The sequence below is a fragment of the Trichosurus vulpecula genome, chromosome 3 (genome assembly GCF_011100635.1).
Source record: "Trichosurus vulpecula isolate mTriVul1 chromosome 3, mTriVul1.pri, whole genome shotgun sequence".
Taxonomy (NCBI): domain Eukaryota; kingdom Metazoa; phylum Chordata; class Mammalia; order Diprotodontia; family Phalangeridae; genus Trichosurus; species Trichosurus vulpecula.
The window spans coordinates 96530822-96553932 of record NC_050575.1 but is presented as its reverse complement, the minus strand read 5'-3'; the positions used below and the strand labels follow the sequence as shown (position 1 = coordinate 96553932).

Sequence of the window (23111 nt, the reverse complement as noted above, 5' to 3'; positions counted from 1 at the left end):
GACCCAGGGGGCTTTGAGGGGCTGGGGTGGAAGGCCACCACCCTGCTTATATATACTGTAAATATGTAGTCTGTGGATGCTTCAGGCAGGTAGGTGTGAACCTACATGTAAATTACTACTATTATAATAATTATTCTTCTTCTGCCATGGTGTGTGGTGTTGTATTTGTGACAAGGGTCCTCTATCCTTGCTGAACAGTAACCACCTGTGTGATGGCGGGGTTGGGGGGACTCTCAAGAATGCTTTTAGGATAATGGTGTAGTCTCATGAGCATCTAGTTGGTGCAGTATATAGAGGGCCAGGCCTGGAGTCAGGAAGACTCATCTTCCTGAGTTCAAATCTGGCCTCAGACACTTACTAGCTGTGTGACCCTGGGCAAGTCGCTTCACCCATGTTTGCCTCAGTTTCCTCATCTGTAAAATGAGCTGGAGAAGAAAAAAGCAAACCACTCCAGTTTCTTTGCCAAGAAAACCCCAAATGGGGTCATGAAGAGTTGGATATGACTGAACAAGAACCACAGAGTCTCATAACAATCTGAGTATCAGAAATGCAGCCGAGGCTGTCTTTGAATAGCCATAACATCAGTGATGTAGCCCTGACCAGAAAACTGACTCCCCATTCTCCACCCCACCAATTCCCACTAGGGAAGTTACCACATACTGTAAAATGAGCTGGAGAAGGAAATGGCAAACCACTCCACCATCTCTGCCAGGAAAACTCCAAATAAGGTCATGAAGAGTCGGACACGACTGAAACAACTCAGCCACACAGCTACAGAGCACAAGATGCCTAGGGAGGGGGACCAGATGCAACTCCAGCAGCCTTCCAACCACTGGAGACACGCTCGCATCAGGGACGCTTCCCACGAAACTCATATCATGTAGCTATGTCCTTTCTGAGAGCTGAAGCTGACCTGGGTTTGATCTTTGCTGCACAAACAAACCAGTCCCCAAAGACAAGGTTGTGGTCAGCCTGACTGTCCACTGGCAACTCTTCATTTGCATTCTTTCTTAAATGACTCCACTAGCATGGTGTTATGATGGGGGCGATGTGGTGTATTCCCTTGTATTTCACCTAGTCCTGTGACATTTTCAGAGTTCCAGCACTAACATCTCAGGCTTCTTCACAGCTCCATGATTTAGCAAGCAGAGCACAATATCAAACTTATATAGGAATGTAAACAGTTTAATTTTATTGAGTCCCTTATGATTTCTCTTTCATGTTTACCTTTCTATACTTTGAGTCTTGTATTTGAAAGTCAAAATTTTTGTTCAGTTCTGACTTTTCTTCAGCAATGCTTGAAAATGCTCTGTTTCATTAAATATAAAGTTTTTCTCCTGAAGGATTATACTCAGTTTGATGGGGTAGGCCATTCTTGGTTGTAATCCTAACTCTTTTATCTTCTGGAATATCATATTCTAAACCTTCTGCTTCTTCAAAGCGGAAACTGCTAAATCTTGTGTAATCTTGACTGTAGCTCCATAATATTTAAATTGTTCCTTTCTGGCTGCTTGCAGTATTTTCTCCTTGACTTGGAAGCTCTGGAATTTGGCTATGATATTCCTGAGAGTTTTCATTTTAGGATCTCTTTCAGGAGGTTATTAGTAACTTCTTTCAATTTCTATTTTCCCCTCTGGATTTAAGATATCAGGGAAGTTTTCCTTTATAATTTCTTGAATTATAATGCTTAGGCTTGTTTTTTTGACCATGGCTTTTAGGTAGTCTGATATTTATTAAATTCTCTCTCAATCTATTTTCCAGGTCAGTTTTTTTTCTAATGAGATATTTCACTTTTTCTTCTATTTTTCGTTCTTTTGATTTTGTTTAATTGATTCTTAATGTCTTGTGGAGGCATTAGTTTCCACTTAGCCAACTCTAATTTTTAAGGAATTGTTTTGCACCTCTTTTACCATTTGGCAAATTCTGTTTTTTAAGGTGTTATTTTCTCCAGTATTTTTTGTGTCTCTTTTATCAAGCTATTAATTGTTCTTTAATAGTTTTCTTGCATTACTCTCATTTTCCCTCCAATTTTTCCTCTACCATTCTTGCTTTATTTTTAAAATAATTTTTAGCTCTTCTAGGAATTCTTTTTGGATTTGTGTCCAATTCACATTTTTCTCCCGAGGTTTTGCTTGTAGCTCTTTTGACATCATTGTTTTCCTCTGAGTTTGTGTCTTGCTCTTTCCTCTCACCATAATAGCTTTTTATGATCAGGTTCTTTCTTTGTTGTTTGCTCCTTTTTTCCAGTCTATTTCTTGACTTTGAACTTTATGTTAAAGTTGGGCTGTATTTCCAGGAAGGGAGAGGGGGATACTGTTCCAAGATTCAAGCTCTTTTGCACTATTGTTTTCAGAGTTAGTTCTGGGACTTGGAAGTTTTTGGTGCTTCCAAGGTGGTGTGATCTGGGGAGAGGTGTAGTCACTGCTCTCCTGGTCTGTGCTCTGGTCCTTACCTACGAAGGGTCCCTGATCCCGTGCATCCACAAACTACTGCTTCTCAGGGCTCCTGATACCTCAGACACGCATTCCTCTCCACCCCCTAACTGTGACCTGGAAATGGGCATGGTCAATGGCATTATCAAACAGCACACTGTCCTACATCCAGTGGTAGTATAATCTCTTTCTGACCAGTTGCCAGATCTTCTTGCCATCTCTGGCTTGAGAGCTCCTGAAGTTGCTGCTGCTCTCCTTGCCACCTCCAAGGCCCCCAGCTGGGGTTGCCACTCCGGGCCAGTCACCACCCTTATGTCACAGATCTCTTCTTCCACTCTCCTAAGTTGTCTTGGTCTGGAAAAATGTCTTACTCTGACCTTTTGTTGGCTCTGCCCTTCCAGAATTCAATTTGAGGCATTATTGTAAAGTTGTTTGGAGGGTAATGTTGAAAGAGCTCAGCTGCTTCCTCTACTCCACCATTTTGGTTCCATCCCTCCTCCCCCCAATTTCCAAGTCTTAGCTATAAACATATAGTTTAAAATCATATTAAGACTTTTGGGATACAGCTGGATTCCAGTCACTGGAGAAGAAAAGTGACATCTGCATCCTAGCTAGCGGGGGGCATCTGGGCCTTGGGTAAGATCACCTTCAGGTCACGGCAAGAGAATCAATTATCTAACACCCAGGTTATGGCAGGATTTCACCACTCCCCCTTTTTCCATGCAGGGCCACACAACAGGGCTGCTCCATGAGGCCAGTATTTTATAGGGAATGGCTGATCCTGTCTAGGCATGTCTGATTGGCTTCCCAACTACCACAACTTTCCAATATGAATAAAAATATCAAGATAGGAGTTGAGCAGTTCTGCCTTCTCTCTATTGTCTGTTATTGTCCCATTCCCTCTTAGGAGTAACACCAAACCTTTCTCTGGTCTTCCTTTTATTTTTGTCTTTCCCTCTCAAATGACTTTTGAAAGCTTTTCTTTCCTCCTTAACACTCATTCTAAGCTTTAACTCATTCTGGACTTCCTGACATCATTCTTACAGGACCATACCACTTCTTTGCGTTCATCCTTGCTTCCATCTTCCATATATGTCTTTTAAAAATACAAATGGATCGATGACTTTCCTGGGTAAATCATGCTGGTGTCTTTAGATAGTTCTCCATTTTCTTTCTCTTTGGAATTGTCTGTGTTTGTGCCACAAGAATTTTGTTCTTGAGAAGCTTTCATTCCCTCTAAAACTTTGGACCCTAGAATTCTACCAAGACTTTTGCTTAACTTTTTGAGAACTGACTTCCCAAAATAAAGGGCACAGATCAGACTCTGCCTGGCCTTCCCCTCCTTATTCATTAAGAATTCCAAAGTGGTACATTCACTTTCTTTCAAGTTTCCCATTATTTCTGTTTCAGCCACCAATCTCTCTTTATTGGTCATAATCAGGTCTAGAATAATGGTTCTCTTTGTCACTTCCTTTCCCAATGGAAGAAGGAAGGGATCATCGGGGTAGCAAGAATTTATTAGCTATTCTGTTTTTACAAAAGACAGAAAGAAACAGAGAAAGACAGACACAGAGAGATGAAGACAGAGAAGCAGACGTGGTACTGCATAAAGAATGTGAGATCTGGAGTCAGAAAACCTGGATTTGAATCCAGGTTCTGATATTTACATACCATCTATGTAACCTTGGCAAATCTTTTCTGGGGTCTCATTTTTTCATCCTTAAACTGACAGGTTTGGACTTCATTATCCATGAGATTCCTTTCAGCTTTACCTATGCTTGTATAGGTAATAATGAATAACAAATGGGCAGCTAGGCGGTGCAGTGAGTGGAGTGCAGGGCCTGGAGTCAGGAAGACTCATCTTCCAAAGTTCAAGTCTGGCCTCAGACACTTCCTAGCTGTGTGAGCCTAAGAAAAGTCATTTAGCCCTGTTTGCCTCAATTTCCTCATATGTAAAATGAGCTGGAGAAGGAAATGGCCAACCACTCCAGTATCTTTGACAACAAATGGGGTCACGAAGAGTTGGCCAAGGTGTGTGGCTAGTGTTGTTGATTCCAGCGCTAACTGGTGCAAAGGAAATTGTGGTGACTGAAGTGTATCAATAAAAGTCAAAAACAATCCTGGAAGAATGGCAGGAGTCAAGGTCCAGGGCTGAAGAATCAAGAGTTTGGTGCCGGGAAAGCAAAAGAGCATTGACTTAGACAAGAATTTCCATTTATCACACTAGCTAATCTTCAGGTACAAGCAAATTTTTTTCAAAAAAAGTTATTTGAATTTAAAATCTTTTTAAAATTTAAAATTTTCTTTTTTATTATGAACTCCATCATCAACAAACACAAACATTCAAACACACAAACACCAGCAAAATGGACTGTATATGAAGCCATGAATTTCTGTTACATATAGTTTTTCTAAATATATATATATATATATAAAATTTAACACCATAGTAGCATTGTTCTGTTTTTTTCTGTGATGCTGCTGAAACTTTTTTTGTTTTCTTCTCTTTTAAAATGTTTTATTGATTTCTTTTTGAATCTCTGCCACTTCCTACTAACTCATACCATTGATCTGTTCCTTTAAAAATAATGAATGCAGTCAAATAAAATAAATCACTACGTTGGCTATGTCTGAAAATGTATGGCTCATTCCATACCTCTCTGATGAGAAACAGAGAGCATACTTTACCTTTAGTCTTTTGGTGGCCGTTGTTGGCTACTGATTCGATCAAAATTCTGAAGACTTTCAAAGTTTTTACCTTGACGTTATTGTAATTATTACGAAAACATGCTCCTGGTTCTGCTTATTTTGCTCTGAATCAGTTGATATAAGTCTTCCCAAGTTTCACTGAATTCTTCATATTTGTCCTTTCTAATGGTATAATAATAGCCTATTACATTGATATATGACCACTTGTTCTGCCATTTCCCAATTGATGGGCACCCACTTTGTTTCTCATTCTTAGTCATAATAAAACTACTGATATAAATATTTTTGTAAATAAAGATTCTTTCTCTCCCTTTTTGATGTCTTTGAGCTATATTCCTAATAGTAGTTTCATTGGGTCAGAGGCTTTAGTGCTGTCTGGTGACTGAGAGTATAATTACAAATTGTTTTTCTGAATGGTTGGACCAATTCATGGTTCCACCAGCAGGACATTGCCGTTCCTGTCCTCCAACGGACCTCCAATATTCACCATTTTTCATATTTTGTCATCTTTACAAATCCTATGAGTGTAAAGTGAAACTCCAGAATTGTTTTAATTTGTGTTTCTCTTATTATTAGTGATTTGGGGTAATCTTTTCATAGAATTGTTGATAGGTTGCATTCATTCTTTTGAAAACTACCTGCTAATATACTTTGACCGTTGGAGAATGGATCTGTTATTACACATTTGTATTATACATTTATACACAAATATATTATCTAATACATATATATTATACATTTATATAGATATATATTATACATTTGTATCAATTATATATCCTATATATAAGAATCAAAAATATTTGCAGCAAAGATTCCCTGCCCCCCCCCCCAAATTAACTGCTTCTCTTCTAATTCTAACTTCATTGGTTTTACTTTTGTATATATCAAATACTCTCTGGTCTCTCCACCCCAGAATAAAGTAGGCTATGTCTCTCCCTCAGAATTCTAAGGGTACCCCTGAGGGGCTAAGATGACTCTAATGCCATTGGCTCAAACTTCCATACCTCAATAGTTTCTCTTCACTGTTAGCCACCAGTCCCTGAGACCCTAGTTCCATTTAAGCAATTAACAACAATTAGCTTTTACAAAGCAATATTTACTTCAGAGATGTAGTGAAAACAGAAGTAAAACATTCTCCATCCCCCAAAACATTCTACTCTATATCACCTCAGTCTCTACGGAAAGTGGGCTCAGACTTAACATAGTTTCTGTATAGCATCGGTCCCACCAAGTTCATGTCCAAATGCAGGTGAGTTCTGGTCTCAGCTACCACTGGGATGAATCCCAATAGATGCGGATTGAAGGAAGGGAAGAAGGGAAGGAGGGAGGAAGGAAGGAAGGAAGGAAGGAAGGAAGGAAGGAAGGAAGGGAGGAAGAAAAGGGAGAACGGAAGGAAGAATTTATTAAGAGCGTACTATGTGCCAAGCACTTTGCAAATATTATCTCACTGAGTCCTCACAACCACCCTGGGAAGTAGGTGTTATCACTCTCTCCAACTTACAGAGGAGAGAAATGAGGCAGACAGAAGTTGCCCGAACAGCTTGTGTTTGAAGTCATATTTGAACTAGTTTTCCTGACTCCAGGCCCAGCACTCTATCCACTGCACCATCTAACACCTCTGTAAGTCAATGAGGCTGGAATGGCTGCAAAATCCAACATGGACTGAATTCTCAGCTACCTGAACTTCAGGTCCTGACCATTTGAAACTTACAAGAGCAGGGCCTTCAATTTCCTTTATCTAAAATGAAAGAACAACTGACAAAGCCACATATTGTCCTAGGATGCGGATGGGTAGGTGGGATGGAGGCTTCTCCCTTCCCAGCACTGTCTCTTACAAGCTGCCGAAAAGTCAAAACCAGAGAGAACAGACTAGCTCTCTCTGCCAGAACAGGCTGACTAGTGCCTTTGGAGCCTCCTTTATACCATGTAGTTAATAGGCCAGACCCAGTTATAGAACATCTGTGCATGCTCCAAATTTCTCCAGCATACTTCCGTTACGTGTCATCATGACATTCGCAGAAGCAGGCTACTCAGCCTCTACCATAAGGAGAATTGTATCAATGGCACTCTCTGCATGATCATAGGGGCCGGACTCAGTGTCCAGTCTCCTGTTACATTCAGAAGAAGATTTTCCAATTTTATGTAAATTAAATTGTCCATTTTATCTTTTATAACCACTTCTGTCCCTTGTTTAGTTAAGACTTCTTCTTCTAACTATAGTTGTGAAAGGTACCTTCTTCTATTCTCTAATTATGTGGGACCTTGTATATTTGGATCATATTTCTATATGGAGTTTATTGTGGTACCTAGTGTAAGATACCAGTCACAATTTATGTTTTTTTCCAGCCTTCTGGTTCTATTACTTTCTCTTCACAGAAAAAAAAGTATTTTTAGACTTCTTTGTCTATTTTATACCTGTCAGTCATCTGAAATACGGTATTCTATGACTACTATAATTTATTTAACCAGTCCCATACTGGACGCTAAGTTGTTTCCAGGTTTTTTTTTTCAATTATATATCATACTGCTACAAAAACCTCTGCACAGTTTAAAGTGCTTAGATTGAGTAGATAACTTTTGCAATTTTTTGGTAATACTTTCAGGGTACTTTTCCAACAATGGAATTATTGGCCTAAAGCATATGACTATTTTTCTAATTTTTACTCTGCACTGCTGATTGTTCTTCAAAAAGAATCTGCATGTTTGCATCAATAACAGAGGAATGTACCTGTTCCACCACAACCCTACCAGCATTGAGTTAAGTAGAACATGCAAATACTTAAGCCCTGCTAAGAACAGCAATACCTTGCCCTCTACCTTGCTTTCAATTCCCTTCAGGTGGATAACTCTCACAACTGAGGCCACCTTCCTAAGCTCCCATTTTATTGCTGTTGACTTATTTTCCAGTTGTGTCTGATTCTTTGTGACCTCATTTTGGGGTTTTCTTGGCAAAGATACTGGAGTGGTTTGCCATTTCCTTCTCCAGCTCATTTTATAGATGAGAAAATAAGGCCAGCAGGTTTAAATGGCTTGTCCCGGGTCACACAGCTAGTAAGCGTCTGAGGCTGGATTTGAACTTGGGAAGACCAGTCTTTCTGGTGCTAAGCCCAGTGCTCTACCCGCTGCACCACCTGGCTTCCCAAGTTCCCACAGCAACCATGGAATCAGTCGGTCCTGAACTAACCTTGCTAAGGCTTCCAAGCAATGTTTGCCAAGGATTACCTTTATCGACTGCTTGAGGTTAGAGGTAGGATTATTATTTTAGTGGAGAGATTACTAGATTTGGGTTTAGGAGAGACTGAGTTTAAGGCTTACCTCTTGATGCCATCTGTGAGATTATGGGCAACTTTGTATCATCTGTTTAGAGCTGGAAGGGATCTTATAAGCCACTTAGTTCAGGCCCTTCTTTTTAATATGTGTGTAAAACTGAGGCTCATAGCAGAACCAGGAGATCATTATACACGATTACAGACACACAGTATCTGTAAGGACTAACTTTGATAGACTTGGCTTCTCTCATCAATACAAGGTTCAAAGACAGCTCCAAAAGACTCATGATGCAAAAAGCTATGCACATCCAGAGGAAGAATTATGGAGTCTGAATGCAGATTGAGGCAAACTATTTGCTTTCTCTTTTTTCTTTAATTAAATTAATTTTTAAATTTTTGGTTTTGTTTCTCTTTTCTCATGATTTATTCCATTGGTTATAATTCCTCTTTACAATTGGACTGTTATGTAAATAAGTTCGACGTGAAGGTATGTGTAGAAGCCACATTGGATTACATGCCATCTTGCGGGGGGGAGGGGGATAGAGAGGAAGAGAGAAAATTTGGAACCCAAAAAACTTGTGGAACTGAATGTTGTAAAGTAAAAATAAAAAATAAATTTATAAAAAAAAACCTGAGGCTCATAGAGGTTAAGTGACTTGCCCAAGGTCATGCAGATAGCAAATGGCAGAGCCAAGAGTTGAAATCAAAGTTGATCTCTTTAATTCAAATCAAGTGACATCTCTAAGTTTCAGCTTCCTGAACTATAAACTAATATAAAATAATAATAAAAATAATAACACTCATGGAGCAATCGAGGGACAGATGAGATTAAGTATATAAAACACTACGTAAATATGAACACTAAAACCTTGGGTTTAAGTCGTAAGATTATCCCCATTGTTTTTCAGTTACATCCAACTTTTTGTGACCCCACTTAGGGTTTTCTTGGCAGAGATGCTGGAGTGGTTTGCCATTTTCTTCTCCAGCTCATTTTACAAATGAGGAAACTGGGGCAAACAAGGTTAAGCGACCTGCCCAGATTCTCTCAGTTAATAAGTGTCTGAGGTCGGATTTGAACTCAAGTCTTCCTGACTCCAGGCCCAGTGCTCTCTCCGCTGAGGGACCTAATTGCCTCTTTGTCCTATGACTCACAAAAAGCCTGTAGTATCAAGTAATTCTCTCCCCCAATTAGGAGAGTCTTTTGCAAATGTGCCGGGATTGAATCCTGCATTACTGTTATCATTCCCATTGGGCCTTAGCTTCAAGAAATCCCAATCTCTCCACCATGTGTGGTCTCCCTGGCCTAAGTATAGGCCCTCTCTCTTCTTTTCCTCTTTGTGGTCCTGCTGTCCTGCTTCCTCTGTCTTTTGCACACACTAGGTGGTTTTTATGACTGCTTCCTTGACTATCAGTTTAATGGAGCTGTCAATCCAGGGTGATCTAGTTCTCAGGCTATCTGAGAGATCACGGGATAACGGCTTTGGTGCTGAAAGAAATGATGTTAGTGGCCATCTAGTCCAATGACCTCATTTTGGAGTCGATAAAACTGAGGCCCAGGGAGGCTAAGTGATCTACCCAGGGTCACACAGGTATAAGTGGAAGAAGAGTCAGGGTTTGGATGCTGGGTCCCCATCCTGTCCCTGCCTTATCACACCGTCTCCCTTGCTCTCCCCTATGTGCATCTGCCCTCTTGGTGCTTACAGAAGAACCATCTTCATCTTCTTGTTCTAAACTAGGAGGTTGGGAGTAAGATGGGGCAGGTGCCTCTTGGTCCTTCCTTGTCCTCTCAGTTGCTTCTTATCGTTCTTAGCTCCCACCTCTAAGGGATAACTCTAAAGCTGGGCTGGTGACTTTCTCTATTTATATCCATCGTGTCCAGACTAACCGTCAGGAGGGATGCAGATCTGGCTGAACAACACTGGTTTCTAAGGCACAGATTTCCCTCTGTGAAACAACCTAGGAGTTTTGCCCGAGGCTTTTTCTTTTACTATTTTCTAAACCTTACACCCATCCCTAGCCCTTGACCTTAACCAAATCCAAGCCTTCTTGGCTGCTTGGCTGACCCATTAAGGTCCCCTCAAGCTCTGTCTGTGTATTTAATCTGTCCCATAGCCAGCTCCTTCTTGGAGGGAAAAGGCCTCTCAAGTACTCTCTGACCTTGTGATCTGTCACCCCTCTGCTATGCAGAATGACCTCCCCCTTCTTTTGCAGCAGCCACTATAAACAGATGCCAGAGTCTGGCCACTGTTCCTTTTCCTTGCCACATCCCTGCTATATTACGTGTAAGGAAGGATATTTATTTACAAGGGTAAAAATAATATTGATTCAGAAATAGTACATGACGGAAAGTATTTAAAGCATGTTGCAGTAGAAAGAGCTCTGGGCTGGGAGTCAGAATACATGACCTTGAATCCTGGTTTTGCCACTTTCTGTCTATGACTGTGGGTGAGGCAATTCCTTTCTGCCTCAGTATCTTCTTCCGTAAAATGAGAGGTTTGGACAAAATGATCACTAAGGGTCCCTCCAGTTCTGACAAATCTATGAATCATGAATCCGAAAGTGGGTTTAAACATTTTTTTTTTACTCAGGCTAAGTGGGTGGTTTTCATAGAGAAGCATAGATTTAAATCTGGAAGGAAGCTTAAGAGTTACCTAGCCCAATGCCTCTATTTTACAAATGAGGAAACTGAGGACTAGACCAGTCATAAGTTCATCATAAGTCTTAAGGTTAGATGCTCCCTTGGAGGTCATCTAGTCCAATACCCTCATTTTACAGATCAAGAAATTGAGGCCCTGAGAAATCAAGAGACTTGTCTGAGGTCACATACTAAGGATCAGGATTTGACCTCAAGCTCAGTGTCACACACACAGCAACAGAACTGAGATCCTGATCAGTCTTCTGACTCCAAATCTAATGCTATTTCCACCACTCCTCCCTATTTCCCCCAAATTCTCCTGGCTGAGTACGTGCAGGATTCCCCATGGGCTTGGAATCCCTGTCCCAGGTTCCTTTCTCTTACAGCCTCTCAAATGGAATGTCAACCTTGGCCGGGAATATCCCAAGCACACGGGGGCTCTGTTCACTTGGGCCAAGCTCCTTTCCCAGTTTAGAATGACGAACTCCCTGTCAGCCAATTAGGAAGTCTGCTGATTGTTGGCAGACTTCTGGCAATCCACCCACATTCCTAGGTAATTATTAACCAACTGCTTCTTCCTCCTACAATCATAGATTTAGAACTGAAAGAAACCTTAGAAATCACTGAGTCCAAAGCCCCACCCCCCCCACCCCCACCCCCGTTATACAGAGGAGGAATTGAACCTGATCGAGGGGAAGTGATTTGACCAAGGTCCCAGAGACCATAGGAAGCAGGGCTGGGATTTGAACCTAGGTCCTTGGACTCCAAAAACAACATTCTTTGCACAACACCATGCTGCTCCAGCTCCTACAGAGGCACTGAGAAGAAAAAGCTCAAGTAAGAGGCCCTAGAATCAGAAAATTTACACTTGGGCAGCTAGGTGGTACAGTGGATAGAGCTCCAGGCCTGAAATCAGGAAGACCTGAGTTCAAATCCAGCTTCAGAAAGCTACCGGCTGTGTGATCCTGGGCAAGTCACTTAGCTCTGTTTGCCTCAGTTTCCTCATCTGTAAAATGAGCTGGAGAAGGAAATGGCAAACCATTCTAGGATCTTCACCAAGATTTCTTTTACCAAGAAAACCTCAAATGGGGTTACAAAGAGTCAGCCACTCCTCCTCAACAACACACTTGAAAGAGAGCTTGGAGACCAATCCTCAGGAAACTGAAGCTCATGTTGGTTAAAAGATTGGCCCAAGGTCTGAATCCAAGTCTTCTGACTCCAAACCCAGCACTCTTCCCACTACATGCTGCTAGTTCAACATGTAATATCATCATTGTGCCCAGGGCTCAGAAAAACAAGAATTCCTCTACCACTCACAAGGTTCAAGGAAAGATGCTTCCTTTGATTACATGGCCCCACCTGCTGTTCTTGGGCAGCAAGCACCGATGACCAGGAATCTCCTGTAGAGATGTCCATTTACATTTAGACCGTGTCTATCTTTTGTTTTAAATTATAACAAACTTAATTTTATTTTTTCAATGAACAAAAATCTATTTTTCTTTCCTTTTTCTTTTCAAGGAAAGACATTTAATGAAAGAGGATAGAAAGATATCCAATTTCCCCTGGAAGCAAAGAGCACACTCTCTCTCAGGGATATACACCAGCAGCGGGGAGATGTTCCATGCCTAGGGATCACGCATGATGGCCCATGTGTGGGGAATCCATGGGAAAGAGAAATCTCCTGCTGCCCGCAATTCCATATGAGTGCGCTGGTCTCACTGGTTCTGTTCCTCACCAGGCACATCTCCGCTGGACCTGCTTGTTTTGTTATCGATACTTCATTTTTACACTTTTAGTTTTATGGATGTTTTGGTATTACGTTACAATAGACAGAGATCACTCCTACTTCTTGAGAGGTCTCTTGTAAAAAGTAGAACAGCTAAGTAAGATTAATAATTTATCTAGTATACTAGTAAATATATTAAATCACTTATTTAATATATTTATAAAACTAATATAGCAACCTGGTCTGAAAGTAGCCTTCCACATCTGTAGTGCCCCATCCCCACCTCTTTATTTGAAAAAAAAATTTAATGGAAATTCATTTTCTATCTCTCCCACTCCCAGCCCACAGACATACATACATACATACATACATACATAAATAAATAGATAGATAGATAGATAAATAAATAAATAAATGAATAAATAAATAAATAAATAAAGGAAGGGGGGGGGGAACAAGCAAATTTCTTGTAACAAATACATATTGCCAAGCAAGACAAATCCCTCCAACAGCTATACACAAATACACACACACACACACATTGTTGTTGTTTGTCTTTCTTAAAGAGGACCAATGACATCAGGAAGGCGATGTCATAACTTGCAAGTGAATTGGATTCAAGCGAGGCAGAGCTGTGCAAAGTTACCAGCTTCACTCTCTCCTCCAGAGCCATCTGGGTCCGGTGGTAAGACATAGATCAGGACAACTGACACACATACCTATATACATATACACATATATATGTGTATGTCTCATTTCCTATCCCAAATCCATCACTGCTCTGTTAGCATGTGTGATAGTGACTCCTATGGCCCCTACTGCCTGAAGGTCAAGTTGGTCGCTTTTCATCTCTACCCCAGGGTTCTCTAGTACTCTTCACTGAGTTTGGGGGTATCTGGTTTCTCTGCCGTTGGTCCAAGCACCCACTGATACTGTTTCCCCAGTTTTAAGAGTCCCTTGCACCCCAGTTCCAGCTTAACCACGTAACAGTCAAGAGTCACCTTTACAAAGGAATATTTCCTTTAAAAGTATAGCAAGAGCAAATATACAAACATCCCTTCCAGCATATGGGGGCACAATGCCCACTTACACCACCTCGGTCTCTAGAGAGGGGACAGAGATTAGGTCCTTGGCTTAGCCCAGCTCCTATATAGAACAAACACATCAAGTTCCAAGTCCAGAGACCCTTTTGGCCTGTGTCCTGATGCTTTGGCTTCTCTGGGCTTCCCTGTTGGGCTAGCAGCAACATCCAGCCTGGAATCCTGCCTCCAAAGTCACCACGGCTCAAGCTTTGTCATCTGGAGGCTGAATTGTCTGTGCCTAAAACAGAAAAAAGGCAAAGGAAGCAGACCAAAATCCCCAACCTGATTCTTGGGGCCACAAGGGCTAAGAGAGGGTTAGGAAGGTAGCTCTTCCCCCCACCCAGTGAAGTTCATGGCATCTGTGCTATGCATGAATGGGACCTTCACTCTTGGACACAGCTGGAAAGAGAAAAAAACTGTCTGATAGCTTTAAAGATGAAGCCTGTTTCAGCTCTGCAGCCAGTGGGAAGAGCTTCTCCCACCTGCACGCTAGGGGAATGCAGACTGGCTTCTCTCAGAAGCAGGTCCCTGGCATCTCCCATATGGGTGCTTTGTGGAGCTGGAGAGAGTAGAGGGACCAGCCCTAAGTTCCCAAACCACCTCTTCAGGCTAGAGTAAGTGGGGATCTGGTTTTCTTAGGCATTGGGGAATGGAAAGAGGAAGAACCTTAGAAATGAAGCCCTTCATCTGGGGTCTGGCACTTCAAAGTTGTAGGGCTTTGAGCCAGCCCCGCTGCTCTTTTCTGAGAATCTGCCAGTTATCTCTCTCTCTTTTTTTTTTTTTGGTAAAGTGGGAGCGTAATGCTTGTGTCACAGATTCTTTCTGACATGGAGGATCCAGGTGCCTTTTGGAGGATTTTCTTACTCCTGAGGCATGATAATACCAATCTTTGGTCTACTGAGGTATAATCGCTACTGGCAGGTATACTGTTCATAGTGTCAGAGGATAAAGATTTATTCAAAGGAAGGAAACAAAACAGAGGTCCTTGATGGATTGACCATTAATCCCAAAGTGAATCTCTAGTTATTTAGAGTCCCAAATATGCTTTGCTCCTCTGGCAAAGGCCAGAAATGACTTCTTGGAATTCATGGAAATGAATTCTTTCTCCGCCTATGTCCCCCCACTATTTGTCAGATGTTGGGCAATCCCAACTTCATCCTGATAGCTAAAGCAGTTTACCAAGCACCAGAGGGTGCAGGGGATAATGTCAAAAGCTCTACGGCTCTCAGAAAGCCAGCAAGCACTATCTCTGATCTGCAGCCCTTGCGTTGGTATTAATGCTTGCTTTCCCAGCATAGGAATGTGGGGTGTGTGTGGTTGTGTGTGCATTATACAATTAGACTTTTATGGCTTATAGTGCCCCTACCTACCGGAAAATTGCATTGTCTTCCCTTCCCTTCTGCATTTCCACAGAATCTAATATATAATATACAAGACATGATGGAGACAATCGAGCAAGAATGGCTTAAGTGTATAGAATTCTTTACTCATAATCAGAAGTAAAGGAACGAAAATCAAATGTATTAAAATATTAAATATAAATATATGTGTTTGGTCTTTTTAGTCATGTCTGACTCTTTGTGACTCCATTTGGGATTTTCTTGGTAAAGATAATAGAGTGGTTAGCCATTTCCTTCTCCAGCTCATTTTACAAATGAGGAAACTGAGGCAAACGGTCGAGTGACTTGCGTAGGATAACACAGCCACTGTCTGAGACTGAGGTTGAACTCCAGGTCTTCCTGACTCCAGGCCTGGCATTCTATCCACTGCTCCACCTAGCTGCATTATATATATGTGTGTGTGTGTGTGTGTGTGTGTGTGTGTGTGTGTGTGTGTGTGTATAATGTATATATAATATATAGTACATAATATATTAAAACAACTAATATATAGTCTTTCCTACCCCAACCCCCAAATCCCCACATATATCCACATACTCCTCCCCAAACCAACAATCCAGGCACTTTTTGGTCTACAGGAAAGCCAACCCATGAATTTAAAGGGATATACATCAAGTGCTTACATTCAAACCTTTCCACTGAATGTAAGTGAAGGATTTCAAGAATATAGTTCAGGTACTTGGGTTCCAGTCTCCCTTTGAGCAGGTTCACAGAGAACTAGAATGCATCCCCCCACTCCCCCACTCCCAGGCTACTTCATTAATGGTCAAAGTGCTCAGAAAGTCAACATCTAGTCAGGGGACTACGGGTACACGGCATCTCCCATGGGGTTTTTTTTGAGGGGGGAAGGCAGGGGAATTGGGGTTAAGTGACTTGTGTCTGAGGTCAGATTTGAACTCAGGTCCTTCTGACACCAGAGCCACCTAGCTGCCCCTCCAATGAGTTTTTTATTTGCCATCCCTAGACCTTCCCTCTGACTACTTGCCAACATGGCTAGTTCCTCAGCTACCCTGATCAGGATCCTTGTCACTCCTCACTGCATGGCTGCCATTTATAACAGTGAAATGAGGATCAAGGGCAGGACCAGAAATGGAGAGACCCCCCCCCCATTTTCCCTTCTCCCCTCATAACACATCTGCATGCTGGGTGCATCCTAAGTGTCTTTCTAGCTTCTATGCTAGAAAGGTGGGCAAGCCCACCTTCCGTTTTATGGGTCTGACCTGACACCTGGGTGGGGGTGGGCATGGGGAGGATTGAAATGAAGCTTAACTACATTCCTCATTGCCTTTTATTTGTAAGTTCTATCTGGTCTCTTGGTAGAGTTTTGGCTACCGGTTTGAGCCACATATTATCTGGTGCATTGAACCCAATGATCTGCGAGAATTCCAAAATATTTTGAACTCATGCATTCCATAAGTATGATACTCTAACAGGCCTCCACATTTAACCACCAGGGGGTGCTGATGCCCAGTTGACTGATCTTGTTCAATTATAAAACCAAACACTGGCAATCACACACTCACTCTGACAGGATGTCACCCAAACCTGAGGGCGCTCTCTGGGTCTCAGGGAGCTGGCTACCTTGATCCCCTTGGTCCACTCTTTTTGTGGATGTCAGTGCCCATCTTGTTTTTGATTTATTTAATTAGATCTGTATGGTTTGTGATGTCTCTATCCACCAGGAAACTTCCTCCTCTTTCCTTCTTTTGTGTATTTCCATTAAGTCTTTCACACTAGTATGGTTTAACTCTATGTGATTCTTTACCCATAAAGGAGCAAAAGAATAAAGAGCAAATACATTAAAACAACTACAATATTGGCTCACTAAGCAACTATAAGGAAGCCCACTCGTGGCTCCTCCCAGACCCAAGCAACCCCAAAGCAGTCTATAAGTATGGCCCAAATCCAGGGCTCTCAAGAACAGTGGGTGCTTTGATTCAGACCTGTCCCTCAGATTAACATCTGGTATCCCTCCATAGGTGTCCCCCAAGCCTCTTTTTGCTCACAGCTGGACCTTCCAGGGTCAATGTCCAGTCAAATAGGAGACTTTGCACTTGACAGACTTTGGCCAGTCTCTTTCTTTTCAAGGGTATCCACTTCTGTCTGGATTGGATGCTGCTTCCTCCTCCAGCCACCTTGGCCTCTCCAGCTGCTACTCAATTCTCTGCTCTGGACATGCTGTTGGGTTACTTTGTACCACCCTCTCTGGGGCTACTTTTCAATTTCCACTCACACTGGCAGTCCCCAGATAGCAACTGACCCTTCCTTCCTTCAGAGTTCGAGAAGTATCCCCAAGGGGCTTGTGGGAGTGGAAGGAAGGGTGGAGTCCTAGTACTTTTGCTCATAAGCCCCCCATCTGTTATGTTCTTTGTGGTTATCAAGTAGCCAGTGAGTCTTAATTACTTTTTAGTTAGGACTATTTGCTAAGCATTCATAATCAGAACAGTGAGTACAAAACCAACCCCCCTAAGAGTCTGGCATACAATCTCCTACCAATATATACAGAGTACAAGCTGTGGAAGTGGAAGCAGAGGGTAACTGTCCTCCCCCTTCCCCCATATCAGGAATTTGCCACCTCCTGGGACAGTCCATTCTACCACTGATCAGCTCCATTAGAGACATCTTCCTTTTATTGGGCTGAAACTTTCCTTCCTCTAAATTCCACCCACTGCCCCTAGAGTTCTGCCCTCTAGGGCCAAAAGAAAACAAGCCTGATCTCTCTTCCCAGTAATAACCTTTCAAATACTTTAAAGGCTGAGATCATATTCCCACTGTCTGCTCCAGGCTGAGCTTCATTAGCCAATTCTTGTCCGGCATCCTCTCTAATCCCCTCACCATCTTAACAGCCCCACTTTGGATGTTCTCCAGATTGTCCATGTCCTTAAAATGTGGTGCCAAAAATGAACTTGATACCTCAGTACTCGGAAGTCTGAGCAGAGTAATGGTAACCGGGAGCAGGGCTTTCATCTTCCTTCTTCTGGACCCTGCGGTGCTCTTATGGTTGCAGGAGGTTTGTTGCCTGCCATAGCCTAGCTCCTGATTGCTTGGTAACTGACTGATTTATTGACTGACTCATACTGAGCTTTTAAAATACATACAAGCGCAGAGACAAATACGGTGAAGGAAGAAACCTCATTAAAGCCAATGTAAGACTTCCAGCAGAGGGGACCCCCAGAAACCTGGGTGCCACCTATCTCATTTTTGATACGCAGATACCACAATAAAATTGTTTCTCCATGGCCTTTTGGGGTATAATGCGAATGGAGTACATGTGCTCCTCTTACTCCATCATGCCCACATGTTCTCGGGATCAATGTGGAGTTAATATACGCCTAAAGCCCCTCTATTAATAGACCAGGCAGCAACCATAAATGAAAAAGCAACACGTTTAATTGAGATGGAATACTAAAGGGAATAAAGGGGAGAGGCAAGTGGTAGAATAATTTTCATCCCCTCCTTTATACAAATGAGTACAAATCTCCCGCTGACAAACGTGCTGTTTAGGAAGGGTTTAGGACCTGCCTCCACAAGCATATTCCCAGAAAATTCATAATCCCAAGTGGAAGAGTGTTGAGGCTTCCATGGTAACTGCCTCATGCCATAGCTATGAGATTTCTCCTACCCGAATCCTTAAGGTTCCATCTCCCAGAGATCTCAGTGCTTGTTGGGTCCATCTCTTGAAGCTCTTTAGCATGGTCCAAGAACTCTCCTGTCATTGGTGCTTTGCCCTGAATCCCAAGGAAGATGGGTGGCGCATTGGATAGAGTACAAGATGTGGGATCAGTAAGATCTGAGTTCAAATCCAGCCTCAGACCCATACCAGCTGCATAAGCTAGTCACTTCTTTCTGCTTCAGTCAATCAATAGGAATTTATTAAGTGCCAAGCGCTGTGCTAAGTGCTAGGGAAACAAAGAAAGGTATAAGAGCTTTTGGTCTGGAGGGTGACACAAAGAACAAACGATTACGATACATAGGACATAAATAGGAAATAATAAATAAAACAAATATTAAATAATTCTAGGATGCCCTAGAATGAAGAGAAATTGGGACAGGCTTCCTTAGAAGATGGGGTTTTAGTTGGGACTTAAAGGAAGCCAGGAAAGCCAGAAGACAAGAGGTGAGGAGAGAAAGCATTCTAGCATGGGGGACAATCAGAGAAAATGCCCAGGGCTGAGAGACGGAATAGCCAGGAGGCCAGTGTCATTGGATCAAAGAGTATTGGGGGAGTACAAGGTTTCAAACCAGAAAGGTTAGAGGAGGTGTCTAGGATATGAAGGGCTTTGAACACCAAACCAAGCATTTTGTATTCGATCCTGTACTTTCCTGAGTAGGGCAGCTACCTGGTCAGACCAGCACTTCAGGAAAATCACTGGCAGCTGAGTGGAGGATGAATTGGAGTAGGGAAAAGACTTGGGGCAGGAAGACCCGGCGGCAGGCAAGGCAACAATCCAGGCGTGAGGTGATAAGGGCCTGCACCAGAGTGGTGGCAGTGTCAGAGGAAAGAAGGGGGTATGTATTCAAGAGATGTTGCAAAGGTGAAACCAATAGGCTTAGGCAATAGATTAGCTATGGGAGGGGATGGGGTGAGAGAGAGTGAGGAATCCAGGATGACTCCTAGGGAGTGAGCCTGAGGCACTGGAAGGATGGTGGCATCCTTGACAGTCAAAGAAAGTTTGGATGGGAAGAAGGTTTAAAGGGAAAGATGAGCTCAGTTCTAGACATGTGGAATTTAAAATGTCTACTGGACATCCAGCTGGAGATGTCTGAAAGGCATTTGGAGATGTGAGACTGGAGGACAGGAGAGAGGTTAGGGCTGGATTGGTAGATGTGAGAATCATTAGCATAAAGATAATCATTAAATCTATGGGACCTGATGAGATCACAAAGGGACACAGAGGAAGAAGAGAAGCCAGCCCAGGACAGAGTCCTGTGGGATACCCATGATTAGTGAGCATGGACTGGATGAGGACCCAGCAAAGGACACAGAGGAGGATCGTTCAGACCAGTAGGAGGAGAACCAGAAGAGGTAGAGAGAAGAGAGCTTAGAGGAGAGGGGGATTGAGCGTCAAAGGCCTCAGGGAGATCAAGAAGGTGGAAGACTGAGAAAAGGCCATTCAATCTGCCAATTGGGGATCACTGGTAACTTTGGAGAAAGCAACTTCAGTGGAATGATAATGTTAGAACTCACTTGTAAGGAATGAAAGAGACTGGGAGGAGAGGAAGGGGAGACTTTCTCAAGGAGTTTTATCATAAAGGGCAAAAGAGATATAGGACCAGAGTGGGGATAGAAGGATCAAGGGAGGTTTTCCTTATCTGTAAAATGGGCGTGATAGTGGCACTTGCCTCCAGGGACTGTTGTGTGAAGTACTTTGCAAACCTTAAAGCACGATAGACATGATATTTGAGACTCAGAAGTTTGCTGTTTGCTACTGTACCCAACATCTATGACTGTCATCCACTGAAGCATCCACTGGTGCTGCCTCTATTGCTGCTGGTCTCAGTAGCCACCATCCATCCTCTCTGTTGCTCTCCATCTCCAAAACTGCCATCTTCTGGAACTCAACCATAATGTCACTACTGTTGCCTCTCCCAAATAGAATGTAAGCTTCCAGAGGGAAAGGGCTATTTCATCTTTGTCTTTCTATCCTGTGTCTAGCCCAGGGGTGGGGAAGGAACCTGCGGCCTTGGGGTCACATGTAGCCTTCTAGGTCCTTGGGTGTGGTCTTATGGTTGAGTCCAAGTTTTACAGAACAGAACATTTGATTAAGGGGATTTGTTCTGTGAAGTTGGGATTCGGTCAAAAGGCTGCACTTGAGGTCCTAGTGGCCTTGAGGCCGCAGATTCCCCACTCCGGGTCTAGCCCAATTCCTGGCACGTAGTTAGTAGGTACTTAATAAATGCTTGTTTAATACTACCCTTAGACCTGGGAGAGCTTTGGAGGATCCTGCTCATCATAAGAAGGCACAAAATTATTAAAATTTAAATGAGATACATAGAATAAAACATGTTAACCATGAATGACCTGTGCAAACAAGCAAATGTTACCTTATTTGTATGGAATATACGGTATGGGATATGGGAACACCCAAATATACCTAAATTAAAACAGTCATTTGTCCTGGGTTATATGGGGTGAAGGTCATGTAGAATGAAGCCTGGTGGTGGAACACCACCATGTGGAAAAAGCTCCTAGTTGGGAGCGAAGGTAGCTAGCTCCACAGTGTGTGTGTATGGGTGGGTGGTGGTGGTGGCGGGGGAGTCCTACGTTTACTGGTGCGTAAGGAGGAGCCATTGGGATTTTCCACTGTGTCTCAGGACGTTCCCACTGCCCATCCTCCTCCAAGGTCTGTCTTGGCTGCAGAGCCACCTCCGATCTGAGACCTCTATTGAGGTGGCTTTTCTTTGGATTCACAAAGTCCTCTGTGTGAAGGAAGGAAAATGACAGCCAAAAACACTGAGGACATTCTCTTCAACAGCAGAATGAAGTGGGTAAGGGCTAGAGTGACCCGCCAATGTCGTGCTCCTGCTCCTGCTCCAAGTATTTCTTTCCCGCTCAGCCCCAAACACCCTTGGGATGCGACCAACCATACAAAGTTAAAAAGGAAGGAAACAAGCATCTATTAAGCACCTACTCTGTACAATTCACGTGCATGTCAGGACGTCACCTCCCTGATATCCTCGGCCCTCTTCAAGAACAAAGGAACAACAACAGACAGTTGTTGCTAAGCACTTTACGAATATTATCTCATCTGATTTTCACAATGACCCAGGGAGGAAGGTATCTTTATCATCTCCATTTGACAGTTGGGGAAACTGAGGCATTCAATGGTTAAGTGACTTGCCCAAGGTCATACAACCAGTAAGCATATGAGTAGGATTCAAACTCAGGTCTTCTTGACTCCAATGCTCTCTCCACTAATCCACTAAACACCTCAATTACTATCTTTAAAACCTTAAAAATAGCAAATTTAGATCTAGAAATAGACTTTTCCCTTCTCTGTTGCTTCAGGGGTGAGGGGAGGGGCAGTAGAGAGGAGGTGGGGAGCTAGAAGTAGAGGATATCATCTGTAAGGAGACGAGTTTCAGTTCGATGTAAGAAGCTACTGACTAAGAACAGACTGGCCCCTGACATTCGCTAGTGGTGTCACATGAGCAAGTCACTTTAATTCTTGGTGCCCTAAACCAGTGTGCATCCCTATTAGTAAGAAAGAGTGTTTGTTTATAAATCATACACATGTACTGCTGTACTAATATGTCACACTATGAAACTGATGCCAAAAATGGATATTAAGGAGCTAAAGGTAAAATCAACCATTTTAAAGTCTTTTATTTTATTAATGGTACAAAAACCCTTCTTGCTTTAACTAAAATATTATTTTTTAATCTTTAAATGTTTATATTAATTGCATATTCTTTTTGTTCTGAGGACTTAGCTGCTTATGACATCCTGTATTTACTTCTTAGAATTCTTTAGAATTTGTTTTAGAATTCTTTAGAATTATAAATTCTAAATAGAATTATAAATTCTTAGAATTTGCAATATGTATTGCATTGCTTGCTTAAAAATTCTGGTAGTTTACCAAAATTCTTAATAATTCACAAAATAAACCACTGCTTCTTCAAATCTGTCCTTAAAATATATTATAATTGGGGCAGCTAGGTGGTGTAGTGAGTAGAGCACCGGCCCTGGAGTCAGGAGGACCTGAGGTCAAATCTGACCTCTGACACTTGACACATGTACTAGCTGTATGACCTTGGGCAAGTCACTTAACCCCAATTGCCCTGCCCCCCCAAAAGAATATATTGTAATCAGTAGTGTTATGACTGCAACCATAATAAATTTAAATTGCAAAGT

General features: G+C 42.4%; 1 protein-coding gene across 1 annotated transcript in view; it reads left to right on the top strand.

Annotated features, from left to right (window-relative positions):
- The window catches only part of RGS14 (regulator of G protein signaling 14), a 25386-nt gene extending 25241 nt beyond the window's left edge, over positions 1-145 (top strand). The window contains exon 15 of the mRNA XM_036751031.1: positions 1-145. This exon is cut by the window's left edge and continues 728 nt beyond it. The gene's annotated coding sequence lies outside the window, so the exon portion shown is untranslated.
- Positions 146-23111: the final 22966 nt, after the last annotated feature.